Source organism: Oncorhynchus kisutch, linkage group LG24, assembly GCF_002021735.2.
Source record: "Oncorhynchus kisutch isolate 150728-3 linkage group LG24, Okis_V2, whole genome shotgun sequence".
In the NCBI taxonomy this organism is placed as follows: Eukaryota; Metazoa; Chordata; class Actinopteri; order Salmoniformes; family Salmonidae; genus Oncorhynchus; species Oncorhynchus kisutch.
Window position 1 is genome coordinate 18,317,252 of NC_034197.2, and position 6,025 is coordinate 18,323,276.

The following is a 6,025-nucleotide window of genomic DNA, read 5'->3' on the forward strand; positions in this document are numbered from 1 at the left end:
CTGGAGTCTGCATCCTGAGGTTGTGTTGGGAAAGGATTGGGAGAGCGCAGGGGGACCTGTTTGCATCTGTACAGATCAAATTAAATCAAGCATTATTCATACAGCACATTTCAGACATGGAATGCAACACAATGTGCTTCACAGAAAATAAAACAAAAAAACATTGAAAATAACTGAAATATTTAACACACAACAAGCATTAGGATTTAAAAAAAGGATAACAGCAAAAACAGAATGACTAAAAAGAACCCCAAGGAAAAGCAAAGCTAAAAATATGTGTTTTAAGATCTCTGTTAAATATGTCCACTGTTTCAGCCCTCCTCAGGTTCTCTGGCAGGTTATTCCAGAGGCCCTGAGGGACCTACTGGGTACATAAGCATATCTGACATGTATTGGAGTGCACAGTTGTGGATGGATTTAAAAACCAAATGAATAATCTTAAAATGAATTCTAAAACTCACAGGCAGCCAGTGCAGAGACCTTAAAAACAGTGTAACGGGCTTTTCTTCGTCTGGTCTTGGTCAGTACCCGTGCTGCAGCATTCTGTATGTTTTGCAGTTGACCAATGGCTTTCCTGAGTAGACCAGACAGGAGAGCATTACAGTAGTCTTTCTGTATCAGCCTGAGAGAGAAACGGCTGCACCTTGGCAATGTTCCTCAGGTGGTAAAAAGCTAATTTGGTCACAATCCTAGTGTACGATTCGAAATTGGGTTCAGAATCTCAAAAAATACCCTGTTTTTTTTACCTGGCTTTTTATCTTTATTGCATCTCAGCTTAGAGAGGAGAAACCTCGAGGTTTTGGTCGGTCACATACTATGAAACAGTATTGGTCGGTCACATGAATGAAACAACACGGTTATGAATGCATTAATTGTGCAAAATCATGGAAGTATAACTTGTCTCTGTATAGCCATATATAAGACAACTGCTGGGTCTGCCCAGGGCGAGCTCCTAGTTGACATGGTGCATTGAGGTGGTTGGAACCTCTTCAGCACACTGACAATAAACAATGAGTTATTTAAGATTGACTTCAAGTGTCCCTGTGTAAGAATTTTTCCACAACAGCACATTTCATAAAACTTCTCAACAGGTCTTACTTGACTGACCTCCCACCCTCACCTACCATCAACCAATCATGTCAATGCAAAGGTATACGGAGCCCTCCGCATTGTTGTAATATTTGAGACGTGCACAGCGGTACAGAGCACAATTTGGCCTCTGCGTGCCTCTGGAGGCTCCTCATTTGCGTCACACCAGCCAGCATAAACGGTCTCTTACTGACAATGAGGGAGAGGTTGTTGTTCTGACATCACACTGCCAGGTCTCTGACCGCACCATCTGTGGATCTGTTGGGGCAGTATACAAATTGGAGTGGATCCAAGGTGTCTGGGATGATGAGCCATGACCAGCCTTTCAAAGGATTTCATGGCTACAGATGTGAGTGCTACGGGGCGATAGTCATTTAGACAGGTTACCTGTGACTATGGTGGTCTGCTTGAAACACAGAATGGGTGAGGGAGAGGTTGAAAATTTTTGTGAAACAGTTGCCAGCTGTCAGGTAGCTCATCTGGTAGACTCGTGTTACTGGGCAGCTCGTGGCTGGGTTTCCCTTTATAATATTTGATAGCTTGCAAGCCCTGCTACATCCGACGAGTATCAGAGCCGGTGTAGTAGGATTCGATCTTGGTCCAGTATTGACTCTTTGCCTGTTTGATGGTTTGTCTGAGAGTGTAGCAGGATAAGCGTCCGGGTTAGTGTCTCGCTCCTTGAAAGCGGCACCTCAAGCCTTTAGCTTAGTGCAGATGTTGCCTGTAATCCGTGGCTTCTGATTGGGCTATGTACGTATGGTCACTGTTGCGACGACGTTGTCGATGCACTTATTAATGAAGCCTGAGACTGATGTGTTCAACTTCTCAATGCCATCAGATGAATCCCTGGAACATTTTTGGGGTTGGTTACTATCTAGGTGTTTATATATGTCTATGGTTGCCTAAATTGGTTCTCAATTAGAGGCAGGTGTGTATCGTTGTCTCTGATTGGGAACCATATTTAGGCAGCCATCTTCTTTGGGTATTTCGTGGGTTATTGTCTATGTCTATGTCTAGTTGCCTGTGTCTGCACTAGTATTATTATAGCTTCACGTTCGGTTTGTTGTTTTATATAGTTTGTTAAGTGTTCTTCGTCTTCATTAAAAGTATGTATTCATCTTGGTCCAGTATTGACTCTTTGCCTGTTTGATCTCCTTTGCCACCTTGGTCTCCTCCGTACAATGAACGTGAAACATCCCAGCAACTGAGAAAAAACACTTTATATCGGCGTTGTCTCGAGATGGTTGTGCATATTCATGGCATGAGGCTAGTAGAATAGCATCTCTCTCCATTGAATACAAGCAGAAGACGTCAACAACCCTCATTGAATATTAAAAAAGGATTACAATAATGAGATGTATCCACTAATCCAAAGAAAGGATGGGTGGGAGCTAGAGAGCCCACTGTGCTGCTTTGTAGACAACGACTCCCATTGTTAGGGCGGAGAGATGTATCTTGTCAGTATCCATAATCTTTCGTAAAACGGATTGCAATTTTACTGAATTAAAATCATCGGCAACTAGGAGTGCTGCAGCTTGCTATTTATAATTCCACTCGTTTGCAGAGGCAGGCGAGATTAGAACTCAGTCAGATCAAGAATATAAGCGTTCTGAGTATTGATCAACGCTGGGAGCAATATTTATATGTTGACCCATAATTGATTTTCTTTATTATGTACAATATATGTATGATTTTCTTTATTGTGTACATTGTATATATTCTTGATCTGACTGAATTATATATACAGTACTAGTCAAAAGTTTGGACATTGTAGAAAAATAATGAAGACATCAAAACTATGAATAACACATATAGAATCATGTTGTAACCAAAAAAGTTATATTTGAAATTCTTCAAAGTAGCCACCCTTTGCATTGATGACTGTCACGCCCTGACCTTAGTTCCCTTTTTATGTCACTATTTTGGTTTGGTCGGGGCGTGAGTTAGGGTGGGCATTCTATGTTGTTTTTCTATGTTTTATAGGCCAGCTCCCCGCAAGTGCCATGCGAGAGTAGGCATCCAGCCAGGGCGGATTGTGCCAGCCCAGCGTATTTGGTCTCCGGTGCACCGTTTCGGCACAGGGTATCCTGCGCCGGCTCTGCGTACCGTGTCTCCAGGGCGCTGGGAGGGTGCTGTTCGTCCTATGCCTGCACTCCGCCCGTGCCGGGCGAAGGTGGGCATTGAGCCTAATGGAGAGGTGCGAGTGGTAACCACCAGATCTCCAGTGCTTCCCCACAGCCCGGTTCGACCTGTGCCTGCACTCTGGAGGGGCCGGGCTAAAGTGGGAATTCAGCCTGGAGGAGTGGTGCCAAGGCTGCACACCAGAGCTCCAGTGCTCCCTCACAGCTGGTGGGTCCTGTGGCAGCCCCACGCACCAGGCTGTCTCTGCTTCTTCTCCTTCCAGAGTCTCCCTCCTGTCCGGAGCCGCCAGAGCCGCCCGTCAGTCCGGAGCCGCCAGAGCCGCCCGTCAGTCCGGCGCCGCCAGAGTCTCCCTCCTGTCCGGCGCCGCCAGAGTCTCCCTCCTGTCCGGCGCCGCCAGAGTCTCCCGCCTGTCCGGCGCCGCCAGAGTCTCCCGCCTGTCCGGCGCCGCCAGAGTCTCCCGCCTGTCCGGCGCCGCCAGAGTCTCCCGCCTGTCCGGCGCCGCCAGAGTCGCCCTCCTATTTGGGGCCCGCTGCAAGGGTCCTCAGTCCGGGGTCGGCGGCAAGGGTCGCCACTCCAGAGGCGCCACCTAAGTGGGCCAAGACTAAGGTGGAGTGGGGTCCATGTCCCGCGCCAGAGCCGCCACCGCGGATAGATGCCCACCACAACGCTCCCCTATGGGTTTAGGTTTTGCGGCCGGAGTCCGCACCTTTGGCGGGGAGGGGGTACTGTCACGCCCTGACCTTAGTTCCATTTTTATGTCTCTATTTTGGTTTGGTTGGGGCGTGAGTTGGGGTGGGCATTCTATGTTGTTTTTCTATGTTTTCTTTTCTATGTGTTTGGCCTGGTATGGTTCCCAATCAGAGGCAGCTGTCTATCGTTGTCTCTGATTGAGAACCATACTTAGGTAGCCTTTTCCCACCTGGTGTTTGTGGGTAGTTGTTTCCAGTTTTGTGTTTTCACCTTTCAGGACTGTTTCGATTTTCATTTCTTACGTTCACTTTGTTATTTGTTATTTTCGTGTTCTGTTATAATAAATAATCATGGACACTTACCACACTGCGTTTTGGTGCGATCATTCCCACTCCTCATCCGATGAAGACGAAGATCGTTACAGATTTACAGCTTTGCACACTATTGGCATTCTCTCAACCAGCTTCACCTGGAATGCTTTTCCAACAGTCTTGAAGTAGTTCCCACATACAGTATGCTGAGCACTTTGTTGGCTGCTTTTTCTTCACTCTGCGGTACAACTCATCCCAAACCATCTCAATTGGTTTGTGGTCAGGTGATTGTGGAGGCCAGGTCATCTGATGCAGCACTTCATCACTCTCCTTCTTGGTAAAATAGTCCTTACAAGCCTCGAGGTGTGTTGGGTCATTGTCCTGATGAAATACAAATGATAATCCCACTAAGCGCAAACCAGATAGGATGGCGTATGGCTGCAGAATGCCGTGGTAGTCATGCTGGTTAAGTGTGCCTTGAATTCTAAATAAATCACAGACAATGTCACCAGCAAAACATCGACACACCATCAAAACTCCTCATCCATGCTTCATGGTGGGAACTACACATGTAGAAATAATCTACTCTGCATCTCACAAAGACACGGCAGTTGGATCCAAAAATATCATATTTGATCTCATAGACCAAAGTACAAATTTCCATCGGTCTAATGTCCATTGCTCGTGTTGCTTGGCCCAAGCAAGTCTCTTCTTCTTACTGGTGTCCTTTAGTAGTGGTTTCTTTGCAGCAATTTGACCATGAAGGCCTGATTCACGCAGTCTCCTCTGAACAGTTGATATTGAGATGTCTGTCACTTGAACTCTGTGGAGCATTTATTTGTGCTGCAATTTCTGAGGCTGGTAACTCTAATGAACTTATCCTCTGCAGCAGAGGTAACGCTGGGTCTTCCTTTCCTGTGGTGGTCCTCATGTTAGCCAGTTTCATCATAGTGCTTCATGTTTTTTTGTGACTGCACTTGAAAAAACTTTCAAAGTTCTTGAAATTTTCCGGATTGACTGATCATCATGTCTTAATAAAGTAATGATGGACTGTCTTTTCACTTTGATTATTTGAGCTGTTCTTGCCATAATATGGACTTGGTCTATTGCCAAATAGGGCTATCTTCTGTATACCACCCCTACCTTGTCATAACACTACTGATTGGCTCAAACGCATTATGAAGGAAAGAAATTCCACAAATGAACTTTTAACAAGGAACACCTGTTAATTGAAATGCATTCCAGGTGACTACCTCATGAAGCTTGTTGAGAGAATGCCAAGAGTGTACAAAGCTGTCATCAAGACACATGGTGGCTACTTTGAAGAATCTTAAATATAAATATATTTGGATTTGTTTAACACTTTTTTGGTTACTACGTGATTCGATATGTGTTATTTCATAGTTTTGATGTCTTCTTCCTAATTCTACAATGTAAAAAATGGTAAAAACGTATCTTTTTTTTTTTAATAAGTAGGTGTGTCCAAATGTTTGACTGGTACTGTATAGAAATATATATAGAAATGAAATGTAAAAAATGACCTAGGTCCGCACCACGGTGTCCTTAAATGTAGTTAAGGCCATGGGTTTTAGACAGACTAGTCTAGAATATTAATTAATGTTGGGTAGTTATAAGTAGCCAATCACTAGTTACCACAGACACAAAGTAATAATTATGGCTAAACCCCGCCTATTTCTACAATTAATCTTCTTAAAATCTGATTTTAAACGTAACCCTAACCACTCTGTTAACCGTATGCTTAACCATAACCTTAAATTAACACCAAAAAGCTC